The sequence below is a fragment of the Salmo salar genome, chromosome 14 (genome assembly GCF_965601325.2).
Source record: "Salmo salar chromosome 14, fSalSal1, whole genome shotgun sequence".
NCBI lineage: Eukaryota > Metazoa > Chordata > Actinopteri > Salmoniformes > Salmonidae > Salmo > Salmo salar.
The window spans coordinates 74,614,483-74,628,365 of NC_138304.1; positions in this window are offsets into that span (position 1 = coordinate 74,614,483).

Below are 13,883 nucleotides of genomic sequence, written 5' to 3' on the forward strand. Positions count from 1 at the left end.
GAACAGGCGCGACCACATTCTTGAAAGCCGGTTTCATGACTATAGAGACAGAGGGGTGGGCAGACATGGGACTAGATAAAACTGGATCTGTCCATTACCTTTGTTTTTAGGCCATTGCTGAAATGATACATCAAATCAAATGTATTTATATAGCCCTTCTTACATCAGCTGATATATCAAAGTGCTGTACAGAAACCCAGCCTAAAACCCCAAACAGCAAGTAATGCAGGTGTAGAAGCACGGTGGCTGGGAAAAACTCCCTAGGAAAGCCAAAACCTAGGAAGAAACCTAGAGAGGACATCCCTTTTAATGAGCATTTCTCCTCTGCCAAGTTAATCCATCCACCTGACAGGTATGGCATATCAAGAAGCTGATTAAACAGCATGATTACACAGGTGCACCTTGTGCTGGGAATATAAACAGCCACCCTAAAATGTGTAGTTTTGGTACACAGCACAATGCCACAGATGTCTCAAGTTTTGAGGGAGTGTGCTATTGGCATGCTGACTGCAGGAATGTCCACCAGAGCTGTTGCCAGATAATTTAATGTTAATTTTTCTACCATAAGCCACTTCCAACGTCGTTTTAGAGAATTTGGCAGTACATCCAACCAGCCTCACAACTCAGACCATGTGTATGGTGTTGTGTGGGCGAGTGGTTTGCTTATGTCAAGGTTGTGAACAGACTGCCCCATGGTGGCGGTGGGGTTAGGGTATGGACAAGCATAAACTACGGACAACGAACACAGTTGCATTTTATCTACAGTGGATTTAAAAAGTCTACACACCCCTGTTAAAATGCCAGGTTTTTGTGATGTAAAATAATGAGACAAAGATAAATCATGTCAGAACTTTTTCCACCTTTAATGTGACCTATAACGTGAACAATTCAATTGAAAAACAAACTGAAATCTTTGAGGGGGAAAAATGACAAATAAAAACCTTACAATAACCTGGTTGCATAACTGGGGATGTGGCTGTGTTCAGAATTAACCAATCACATTCAAACTCATGTTAAATAGAAGTCATTACACACCTGCCATCATTTAAAGTGACTCTGATTAATCACAAATAAAGTTCAGCTGTTCTAGTAGGATTGTCCTGACATTTTCTTAGTTGCATCTCAGAGCAAAAGCCATGGTCTGCAGAGAGCTTCCAAAGATTCAGAGGGATCTCATTGTTGAGTGATATCAGTCAGGAGAAGGGTACAAAATAATTTCCAAAGCATTACATATACCATGGAACACAGTGAAGACAGTCATCATCAAGTGGAGAAAATATGGCACCACAGAGACATTACCAAGAACTGGACGTCCCTCCAAAATGTATGAAAAGACGAGAAGAAAACTGGTCAGGGAGGCTTCCAAGAGGCCTACAGCAACATTAAAGGAACTGCAGGAATTTCTAGCAGGTACTGGCTGTGTGCTACATGTGACAACAATCTCCCGTATTCTTCATGTGAATGGGCTATGGGGTAGGGTGGCAAGACGGAAGCCTTTTCTTACAATGAAAAACATCCAAGCCCTGCTGAAGTTTGCAAAAACAAACATCAAGTCCCCCAAAAGCACGTGGGAAAATGTGTTATGGTCTGATGAGACCAAGGTTGAACTTTTTGGCCATATTTCCAAAAGGTATGTTTGGCGCAAAAACAACACTGCACATCACCCAAAGAACACCATACCCACAGTGAAGCATGGTGGTGGCAGCATCATGCTTTGGGGCTGTTTTTCTTCAGCTGGAACCGGGGCCTTAGTCAGGGTGGAGGGAATTATGAACAGTTCCAAATACCAGGCAATTTTGGCACAAAACCTTCAGGCGTCCGTTAGAAAGCTGAAGATGAAGAGGAAGTTCACCTTTCAGCACGACAACGACCCAAAGCACACATCCAAATCCACGAAAGCATGGCTTCACCAGAAGAAGATGAACGTTTTGGGATGTGGCTGACCAGTGGCTCTCAATGGCCAATACATAGAATAATCAATTCAGGGTTTATATACATCATTGGTCCAAACCCGTTGCTTCGCACTACCACCCACCTCTGTTAAACACATGCTTGTAAAAACGAGTTCATGTCATAATCGAAGACCACAGTAAAACGCTTAGTGTGTCTCTAGAATGCGCAGCTGTTTGGTTTCATATGCGTGTTCAATAGCGACTGGTATCCCTGGGGAGAAGGGTGTGTCCTCCCTTCAGAGCTTTCGAGCTTTCGAGCCATTCCTCCTCGCTGTCTTCCAGAAAAACAGACACCCAAATTTGCGAAGACACGGGAAGTGGATTTAAGAGCCTGATTAGCCCTAACTGAGGTATCTGTCAATGTCTCTGGTACGATGTCTCGTTGCAGAGACGTTTAGGCCTATGTTGAAATGACACTGTTCAGGAGACTAAGGGATGGCCTACACCAGGGCTATTCAACTATATTCTTACAGGGGCCAGATGTAAAAAAAAAAGGTTCATTGCAAGGGGGCCGGACATTTTCCACATGCGATTATTCTTCGGAAGAACTGTTTTTAAAAAAGCAACGCACACACACACCAATAAAGCACTTTTATTAACATTAAATGTTGCGAAAAGTATTTAGGAAAGAAGTGGAGGCCTCTCAACCAACGTGACTCGAGGTGCACTCAAAACATTTGATAATCATTGAAAAGGAAAAGGCACAAATGCTGGCTCACCGTTTTTTAAATGTAATTTAAACAATAATTACAAGCTTATTAAAACGAATTAGGTCATTTAAAAAATCATCTGAAAACGAAGCATCTCAATAAATAATGCAAAGTTATGTCAAATCAGGTAATGACAATATCCAATCTGAAGGAAGTAGGCTTTGAATTAATTTCCTTCCTGTTTTTTTTGTCACAATTCCTTCTAAAGAGTCATTGTGAGCATGAGAGAGGCAAACAGAAGGCACATAGATGTGTTCCTGAGAGTCGTTGCATTCAGGAAGGGGGTCATAATATTTTGTACAAACGTTAAAGCCAAGTTCATATAAAGAAAAAACATACAAAAATATAAAATGATCTTTAATGACCTTAAGATTAAAAACTCCCTAAGAAGGATCCTTATGAGTACAGTATGAGTAAATACAAGCAACTTCATACAAGACACACACACACACACACACACACACACACACACACACACACACACACACACACACACACACACACACACACACACACACACACACACACACACACACACACACACACACACACACACACACACAGATATTATTTTGGGTAGGCACACACTCTGGCACAGGCAATTCAGTGCAGTCTTCCAGTCTTCCACATAATTAACTTTCAGACAGTCATACCCTTTGTGTTGTAATAGTGTCATTATCTGTGGTCTCATTCCACTGTCTGTCTGTCTGTCTGTCTGTCTGTCTGTCTGTCTGTCTGTCTGTCTGTCTGTCTGTCTGTCTGTCTGTCTGTCTGTCTGTCTGTCTGTCTGTCTGTCTGTCTGTCTGTCTGTCTGTCTGTCTGTCTGTCTGTCTGTCTGTCTGTCTGTCTGTCACTTGATGAGTCTGAAAAGAGCGATTTGAACTGTTTGGACTACCTTTCAATTCTTTGACAAAGTCTGCCTGTACTTCTATAGTCTTGAGTCCCTAAACGACTGAGTCTCACAGTTGAGATATGGTGCAGCAATTTGGGGGCGTCGTATCAAACTCTTGGTCTCATGCTCAAGGCAAACAGGCTGTCCCAGTATTTGTAACTTTTTTGGGTAGTTCTTGTTATGTGCTTACCAGGTTATTCAAATATGGAAATATTTTGATTGCTTCCACAAGGACATCATATCGCTTATATTTTAAATCAGAATTATGTTTCACTATGAAAGAGAGAGAGATACTGTTAGATTTTTTTCAAGTGAACCCAAAAAAACATCCAGCCAAACAACTTTTCCTCTCCCTTCAGTCACCTCATTATTACGGAATGCCAGAACCTGTTAAAACTTGCAGCACAGTGAATTGACTATGTTCTGGTCTTGTTTACATACTTGGCCATAGACATTGCTGCAACTTATGTGTGGCTCAACACCCTGTCATGAGGTGAGGTGCTGATATAGCTGATGAGAACCTGGCAGGATCCCGTTTCGCAGGCAGTCAAATGGATGAGTACAGTGTAAGGGTGCGTCTCAATAGTCTGAAGTGGCTTCCTCTCCTTCCTCTCCAACCGGGTATACTTTCACCTGTTTTTCAGTGTAAACAAAGAAGATGTTGAGAGGAAGGCGTTTTAGGTTATTGAGATGCACTCATAGATTTCCTGCTACCCTCATCCTCTACCCTTGAGGAAACATCAGGCACCCTACAGGGCATAGAAGGTAGCACAATTTAAATACAGAACAAGCAGCGTTATCACTATCAATCCTCAGGTGCTGCATTCCGTCTGGTTTTCATTTCCCCCTGCACCTGATCGATTAAGCAATAACTGTCCTGAGAGGGTGTGGTATATTGGCCAATATACCACGTTTTTTAGGCAGAACATCAACTGGAGTGCCTGGATACATCCCTTAGCCGTGGTATATTGGCCATACACAACAAACCCCCGAAGTGCCTTATTGCTATTATAAATCAAGTCAAATGTCCAGGTAGCCATTTTATTAAATGTTCAGCAGTCTTATGGCTTTGGGGTAGAAGCTGTTCAGGAGACCTTTGGTCCCAGACTTGGCGCTCCGGTACCGCGTGCCGTGCGGTAGCAGAGAGAACAGTCTATGACTTGGTGACTGGAGTCTTTGACAATTTTTTGGGCCTTCCTCTGACACCACCTAGTATATAGGTCCTGGATGTCAGGAAGCTTGGCCCCAGTGATGTACTGGGCTGTAGCGCCATACGGTCAGATGCCGAAGGTAATGGATAGGGGTGTAATGGTTCAACAAACCCATGGTTCGGTACCTATTGCAATTTTGGGGTCACGGTTTGGTTTCGGTACAGCGGGAAAATGAAATGCCAGTGTCACGATTGTCGTAAGGAGTGGACCAAAACGCAGCGGGAAAATGTATACTCATCTTCTTTTTTTTATTTGAAGAAGGAAAAACAAAATAAACACGTATACAAAACAAACGACTCCAAACAGTCCTGTCAGGTGCAACAAACACTAAACCAGGAAATAACTACCCACAAACCCCCATAGAACAAACACCCCTATAAATAGGACCTTCAATCAGAGGCAACGAGAAGCAGCTGCCTCCAATTGAAGGTCAACCCAATAAACACCACATAGAAATAGACCAACTAGAAATAACATAGAAATACACTAACATAGAACATAACCCAAACAATCCCAAAACACCCTAAACAAACACCCCCTGACACGCCATGACCAAACTACAATAACAAACAGCCCCTTTACTGGTCAGGACGTGACAGCCAGCAGTTACTGTAGTTAATTTTTGTTTATTTAAGAAAATACAGAAGTGTTGGTATTTCTGATTCCATATATGATCATGAGTCATATAATGCCTGATGAGAGCTCAATCAGGAATTCCAACACTTTGTATTTTCTCAGACATTGTGTCGGCCTATGCTATAATGTTTTCTTACAGAGAAAAAAATGCTCACTTGTGTAACTCTCATAAAGGTGAGGTGTCTGTAGCACTACTTTTTTTGGCGTTTCCGTCTTTCTCAGGTGGTGGGAATACTGGGGTGATGTCGCCATAAATGTGTCAACATGTTTGAGGGATTGGTAGCTGCATAGGTTATTCTGGTTGAGCAGTGCCAACATACTCTCTCTGTCCATCGCCATTGTAATCTACTACAAAGTCAAACATTTCCAAAATTTGAGATTTAAATTATGGAGAATCCTTCTGGTTAATCAACCCCACCACTCGCCATCATAGAGAACTAGTTCTCGGCAGCACCTCAAATCAAATCAAATTTTATTTGTCACATACACATGGTTAGCAGATGTTAATGCGAGTGTAGCGAAATGCTTGTGCTTCTAGTTTCGACCATGCAATTATATCTAACAAGTAATCTAACAATTTCACAACAACTACCTTATACACACAAGTGTAAAGGAATGAATAAGAATATGTACATAAAGATTAATGAATGAGCGATGGCCGAACGGCATAGGCAAGATGCAGTAGATAGTATAGAGTACAGTATATACATATGAGATGGGATATGTAAATATTGTTTAAAGTGGCTAGTGATACATTTATTACATACATTTTTCATTATTAAAGTGGCTAGAGATGAGTCAGTATGTTGGCAGCAGCCACTCAAAGTTAGTGATGGCTGTTTAACAGTCTGATGGCCTTGAGATAGAAGCTGTTTTTCAGTCTTTCGGTCCCCGCTTTGATGCACCTGTACTGACCTCACCTTCTGGATGATAGCGGGGTGAACAGGCAGTGGCTCGGGTGGTTGTTGTCCTTGATTATCTTTTTGGCCTTCCTGTGACATCGGGTGGTGTATGTGTCCTGGAGGGCAGGTAGTTTGCCCCTGGTGATGCTTTGTGCAGACCTCACTACCCTCTGGAGAGCCTTACGGTTGTGGGCGGAGCAGTTGCCGTACCAGGCGGTGATACAGCCCGACAGGATGCTCTCGATTGTGCATCTGTAAAAGTTTGTGAGTGTTTTTGGTGTTTTTGGTGCTGCGCCTTCTTCACCACGCTGTCTGTGTGGGTGGACCATTTCAGTTTGTCCGTGATGTGTACGCTGAGGAACTTAAAACTTTCCACCTTCTCCACTACTGTCCCGTCGATGTGGATAGGGGGCTGCTCCCTCTGCTGTTTCCTGAAGTCCACAATCATCTCCTTTTGTTGACATTGAGTGTGAGGTTATTTTCTTGACACCACACTCCGAGGGCTCTCACTTCCTCCCTGTAGGCCGTCTCGTTGTTGTTGGTAATCAAGCCTACCACTGTAGTGTCGTCTGCAAACTTGATGATTGAGTTGGAGGCATGCATGGCCACGCAGTCATGGGTGAACAGGGAGTACAGGAGAGGGCTAAGAACGCACCCTTGTGGGGCCCCAGTGTTGAGGATCAGCGGGGTGGAGATGTTGTTTCCTACCCTCACCACCTGGGGGCGGCCGTCAGGAAGTCCAGGACCCAGTTGCACAGGGCGGGGTCGAGACCCAGGGTCTCGAGCTTAATGACGAGTTTGGAGGGTACTATGGTGTTAAATGCTGAGCTGTAGTCGATGAACAGCATTCTTACATACAGTGGGGAGAACAAGTATTTGATACACTGCCAATTTTGCAGGTTTTTCTACTTACAAAGCATGTAGAGGTCTGTAATTTTTATCATAGGTACACTTCAACTGTGAGAGACGGAATCTAAAACAAAAATCCAGAAAATCACATTGTATGATTTTTAAGTAATTCATTTGCATTTTATTGCATGACATAAGTATTTGATCACCTACCAACCAGTAAGAATTCCGGCTCTCACAGACCTGTTAGTTTTTCTTTAAGAAGCCCTCCTGTTCTCCACTCATCACCTGTATTAACTGCACCTGTTTGAACTCGTTACCTGTATAAAAGACACCTGTCCACACACTCAATCAAACAGACTCCAACCTCTCCACAATGGCCAAGACCAGAGAGCTGTGTAAGGACATCAGGGATAAAATTGTAGACCTGCACAAGGCTGGGATGGGCTACAGGACAATAGGCAAGCAGCTTGGTGAGAAGGCAACAACTGTTGGCGCAATTATTAGAACATGGAAGAAGTTCAAGATGACGGTCAATCACCCTCGGTCTGGGGCTCCATGCAAGATCTCACCTCGTGGGGCATCAATGATCATGAGGAAGGTGAGGGATCAGCCCAGAACTACACGGCAGGACCTGGTCAATGACCTGAAGAGAGCTGGGACCACAGTCTCAAAGAAAACCATTAGTAACACACTACGCCGTCATGGATTAAAATCCTGCAGTGCACGCAAGGTCCCCCTGCTCAAGCCAGAGCATGTCCAGGCCCGTCTGAAGTTTGCCAATGACCATCTGGATGATCCAGAGGAGGTCATGTGGTCTGATGAGACAAAAATAGAGCTTTTTGGTCTAAACTCCACTCGCCGTGTTTGGAGGAAGAAGAAGGATGAGTACAACCCCAAGAACACCATCCCAACCGTGATGCATGGAGGTGGAAACATCATAATTTGGGGATGCTTTTCTGCAAAGGGGACAGGACGACTGCACCGTATTGAGGGGAGGATGGATGGGGCCATGTATCACGAGATCTTGGCCAACAACCTCCTTCCCTCAGTAAGAGCATTAAAGATGGGTCGTTGCTGGGTCTTCCAGCATGACAACGACCCGAAACACACAGCCAGGGCAAATAAGGAGTGGCTCCGTAATAAGCATCTCAAGGTCCTGGAGTGGCCTAGCCAGTCTCCAGACCTGAACCCAATAGAAAATCTTTGGAGGGAGCTGAAAGTCCGTATTGCCCAGCGACAGCCCCGAAACCTGAAGGATCTGGAGAAGGTCTGTATGGAGGAGTGGGCAAAAATCCCTGCTGCAGTGTGTGCAAACCTGGTCAAGAACTACAGGAAACGTATGATCTCTGTATTTGCAAACAAAGGTTTCTGTCCAAATATTAAGTTCAGCTTTTCTGATGTATCAAATACTTATGACATGCAATAAAATCCAAATTAATTACTTAAAAATCATACAATGTGATTTTCTGGATTTTTGTTTTAGATTCCGTCTCTCACAGTTGAAGTGTACCTATGATAAAAATTACAAACCTCTACATGCTTTGTAAGTAGGAAAACCTGCAAAATCGGCAGTGTATCAAATACTTGTTCTCCCCACTGTAGGTATTCCTCTTGTCCAGATGGGTTAGGGCAGTGTGCAGTGTGATTGCGATTGCGTCATCTGTGGACCTATTGGGGCGGTAAGCAAATTGGAGTGGGTCTAGGGTGTCAGGTAGGGTGGAGGTGATATGATCCTTGACTAGTCTCTCAAAGCACCTCATGATGACGGAAGTGAGTGCTAAGGGGCAATAGTCATTTAGCTCAGTTACCTTAGCTTTCTTGGGAACAGGAACAATGGTGGCCCTCTTGAAGCATGTTGGAACAGCAGACTGGGATAAGGATTGATTGAATATGTCCGTAAACATACCAGCCAGCTGGTCTGCGCATGCTCTGATGACGCGGTTGGGGATGCCGTCCGGGCCGGCACCTCACAAAAGGACAGTTTGAAATGTGCCAAGTAAGATTCTAATTTTGATTACAACGTGGAACATTGCTACGGGGACTTGCTTTCATTCAGCCACAAGAGAATTAGTGAGGTCGGTCACTGATGTTGGGCGATTAGGCCTATATGCATTTAGCACTCAAATCTCAGCTGAACCGCGAGGTAGACAATTATTGTTTTAGTAAAGTAAAAACCAATAAAACAGTAGATTATACCATTTTGAATATGCTACACATCAAAACAACTAAAGGTATATTTTATTTAATTTGTTATAGACAGTTTTTAAGGACACGTAACTGTGGATAATTTGGCCAATATTGCTTGTTTATTGATGGCACTGTCAGTGCCCAGTTGGAGGTGTCTTTCTCTCTCTCTTTCTCTCGGATCTGAACGGGTCTCTCGGATCCCTACCAGCACGGGTCTGTTTGGGTCTGTTTTCCACGGTCCTTTTCGGAACTGGTCTGAAGGTCCTCGGGTCCATTCGGAACGGGTCTCAGTGAAATTTGTATTTATTTATGCATAATTGGGCTAGGGTTTAAAAAAAAAATGTTTTACCTTTATTTAACTAGGCAAGTCAGTTAAGAACAAATTCTTATTTTCAATGACGGCCTAGGAACAGTGGGTTCACTGCCTTGTTCAGGGGCAGAAAGACAGATTTGTACCTTGTCAGCTCGGGGATTCAATCTTGCAACCTTTCATTGTACGTATTGCAAATTCGTAAACAAATGATACAAATTGTAATTCATAACATAACATACCAAATGGGTGATGGACATCCACAATTTAATACATATCATATGAAACTTAACATATCATACTAAACGGAGTGTCTAGGATTTAAGTACAGAATAATACGAAATCCTCTGAGACCAGGTTCATACCAGGTTCATACCCCTTGACTTATTCCACATTTTGTTGTGTTACAGACTGAATGCCAAAAGGATTAAATATAATTTTACACATAATACCCCATAATGACAAAGCAAAAACATTTTCAGAATTTTATGCACATTTATTGAAAATGAAATAAATATCTCATTTACATAAGTATTCACACCCCTGAGTCAATACATGTTGGAATTACTTTTGGCAGCAATTACAGCTGTGAGTCTTTCTGGGTCTCTAAGAGCTTTGCACACCTGGATTGTACAATATTTGCAAATTATTCTTTAAAAAAATCTTCAAGCTCTTTGAAGTTGGTTGTTGATCATTGCTAGACAGCCATTTTCAAGTCTTGCCATAGATGTTTAAGCTGATTTAAGTCAAAACTGTAACTAGGCCACTCAGGAACATTCAATGTCATCTCAGTGTATATTTAGTCTTGGGTTTTAGGTTATTGTCCTGTTGAAAGGTGAATTTGTCTCCCAGTGTCTGTTGGAAAGCACACTGAACCAGGTTTTCCTCTGGGATTTAGCCTGTGCTTAGCTCTATTTCATTTCTTTTTATCCTAAATAAAACTCTAGTCCTTGCCAATGACAAGCATACCCATAACATGATGGAGCCACCAGCATGCTTAGAAATATGAAGAGTGGTACTCAGTGATTTGTTGTGTTGGATTTGCCGCAAACATAATGCTTTGTATTCAGGACATGTAGGGCCGGTTTCACAGACAAGGCTTAAGCCTAGTCCGAGACTAAAATGCCTGTTTGAGCTGTCTTAACTCAAAGTGACTTGCACAGACTTGAGATTTAGTAGTAGTAGTAGAAATAGTAGTAGAAATAGTAGTAGATTTAGACTGTTCTGGATTAAACAAAGACGTTTTCAAGAGGGAGGATTAGAGCTACTCTAGGACTAAATGGAATCTTAAATGAATCCTTCAAAGAGGCAGGTTTAACTTCTACTTAGTACTGTTTGTGAGGGAGGATGAACTATTTGGAATATATAAATGGTGACCAACATGCGCTATAGAGGCCAGCCAGACGAGTACTTGTGGATAGGAGTAATCCATTACATTTACATTTACATTTACGTCATTTAGCAGACGCTCTTATCCAGAGCGACTTACAAATTGATGCATTCACCTCATTATTAAATTACTTTGATGAAATAGCTTTTTGAGACCGCTTTCGTATGTACAAAGAAAATACATTGGCGATAATATATCTTTGCTTGAGCCTAGACTTTCCTCTGTCTCAAAGAGGAAGGCCATTACCCAATTCTCTCCAAGTTCTGATCACTTTGAGGTTTTTGGCATCTGGAATCTTTCATCGTGAAACTGGTGATTTGTGTGGTGCCAGTGAAGCAACTGTGTGTAGAGTAGTTGAAAGTCTACAGGGCCATTTGTGAACTGAGGAGTCTTTACATCAAGTTTCCTGATGCTGCTGGCCAAGCCAACTATAAAGTGCAATTCTATGAATATGGGCACTTCCCAGGAGTGATTGGCTGTATAAATGGATGTCATGTTCCCATCAACTCCAGATGCTGAGGAGTACAGGAACCGTAAGGACTGGTTTTCTATCAATGTTCAGGGTGTATGCACTCCTAATTTAGAGGTTTCAAACATTGTTGACTGTCGGAACGGTGCAACTCACGATTCAAGGATTTTTCTCAACTCTTCACTGTGTGCTCAGTTTGAGAGGACAACATAGTGGGCTACTACTTGGTGACAGTGGATATGGTCAGTAACTTTTTAGTTGCTCTATACATAAATCCCACAATAGCTGAGCAGCAAAGATACAACATAGCTCATATTCGCACGAGATGGATGGTCGAGCGTATGTTTCGAGTATGGAAAAATCGATTCCAGTATTTACGCAATACACTTCGTTTCAAGCCAAGAAGATGCTGCAAGGTGATAATTGCTACAGCTGTGCTGCGCAACTACCTGAAGCAGCATTGCTGTCCTGATCCTCCAATGGAGGATGGCATGGCTGAGGCAGGCAATGACCAACAAGGACTTGAACATATTTAAATGAGATGCATTTAAATATGGAATGTATTCATTATGGATTATTTTTGTTTTGGTAATGTTTGTTCTGTACAAAATTAAAATAGTGTGCAGCAAAATTAAATTAGTGACTAAACCAAGGCTGGTTTAAAATGTAGTTTATGGTGATTTAAATACTCACTCATGAATATCCAAATGACAAAACATGTATTTTTTACATATCATATTGTTCACCATGGCTGGTAATCACTATTGTCTCATTACTGTATCTTTTATGGATCATACCTCTCTCTTCAAACTTCATATCCAAATCAACCTGTAGAATTCTCATTTTCATTCCATGGCATATGTACTTTCTTTGGTATATGTATCATTTGTGCTCAGTTCTTCATCTGAACTGTCCTAATGGTCATCGTCTGGTATACCGTCCAGAGGTTGCTGGTGCTCTATTATTCCAGACAGCAAGTCACTCAATTCATCAGTCTTGTCTTGGTGGTCCACCACCAGTAGTACATCGCTCTCTTCTGATCTCTGCATTCTCTCTTTTTAAAGCCAGTTTAAGGTTCTTCCACAGTTTATAAAGGCAGATATCATTCAATATAAGTGATGTCACAATAATATGAATATGAGAAACGTGAAATACTGATAATAATGAAGATATCTCACCTGAAGATGTTGTACTCTTCTTGTGGTTACATTTTCATTTCCATTGAATTCACTGCAAATTGCAGCCCAACCACTCTTTTTCTTTTGCTCAGTAGCAGTAGTATGGTTTTTACTTTCAACAACTGGATGGTTTGACAGAAATATTTTAGTAACATTTTTTCATATTCACAAAAGTTTTTTTGAACTAATTATTTTTGCCTATGTCATTGTTTTGTCTCAATATTCATTCCAGTAATGGTGTTTTCTATTCCATTCCGGGTTTTTGTAAACCCGTTTTTGTAAATGTAAATGTTTTTATGCACACCATTAGACCAACAGCATGTGCTCATACTTAACCTAATCAGGCTTAACACAGGTGTTCTCATTTAGGCTTACTTACCTTACTCCAGGACTCTACAGTCTCTGACTAACTGAGCCAAATTTAAGCCACGTTCATGTAAGCTCCTTAAATGTCCTAGTTTAACTACCACACATTAAGGCCTACTCCTGGCTTAATCTAAGCCCAGTCTGTGAAACCGGCCCAAAGTGTATTTCTTTGCCACATTTTTTGCAGTTTTACTTTAGTGCGTTATTTCAAACAGGATGCATGTTTTGGAATATTTTTATTATGTACAGGCTTCCTTCTTTTCCCTCTTTTTCCCCCCTAGAAATAGGTTCCCTTCTTTGCGCAGCATTGGAAAACCTCCCTGGTCTTTGTGGTTGAATCTGTGTTTGAAATTCACTGCTCAACTGAGGGAGTTTACAGATAATTGTATGTGTAGGGTACAGAGATGAGGTACTCATTCAAAAACCATGCAACTTATTATGTGACTTGTTAAGCAAATGTTTACTGCTGAACTTATTTATGCTTGCAATGACAATGGGATAGAATAATTATTGACTCAGTACATTTCAGCTTTACATTTTTTATTAATAAAAAAAAAATCTCTGAACATAATTCCACTTTGATATTATGGGGTATTGTGTGTAGGCCAGTGACACAAAATCTAAATGTAATTAATTTAGAATTCAGGCTGTAACACAACACAATGAGGAAAAAGTCAAGGGGTGTGAATACTTTCTGAAGGGAGTGTTTATCGACTGAATGGATTCCGCTAGTTCAGTGGTATTCAAACTTTTTCAGCGGGGACCACATTTTTTTCTCAAGAATTTCTCACAACCCTACCTCAAATCTAATGACACAACCTTAAAATC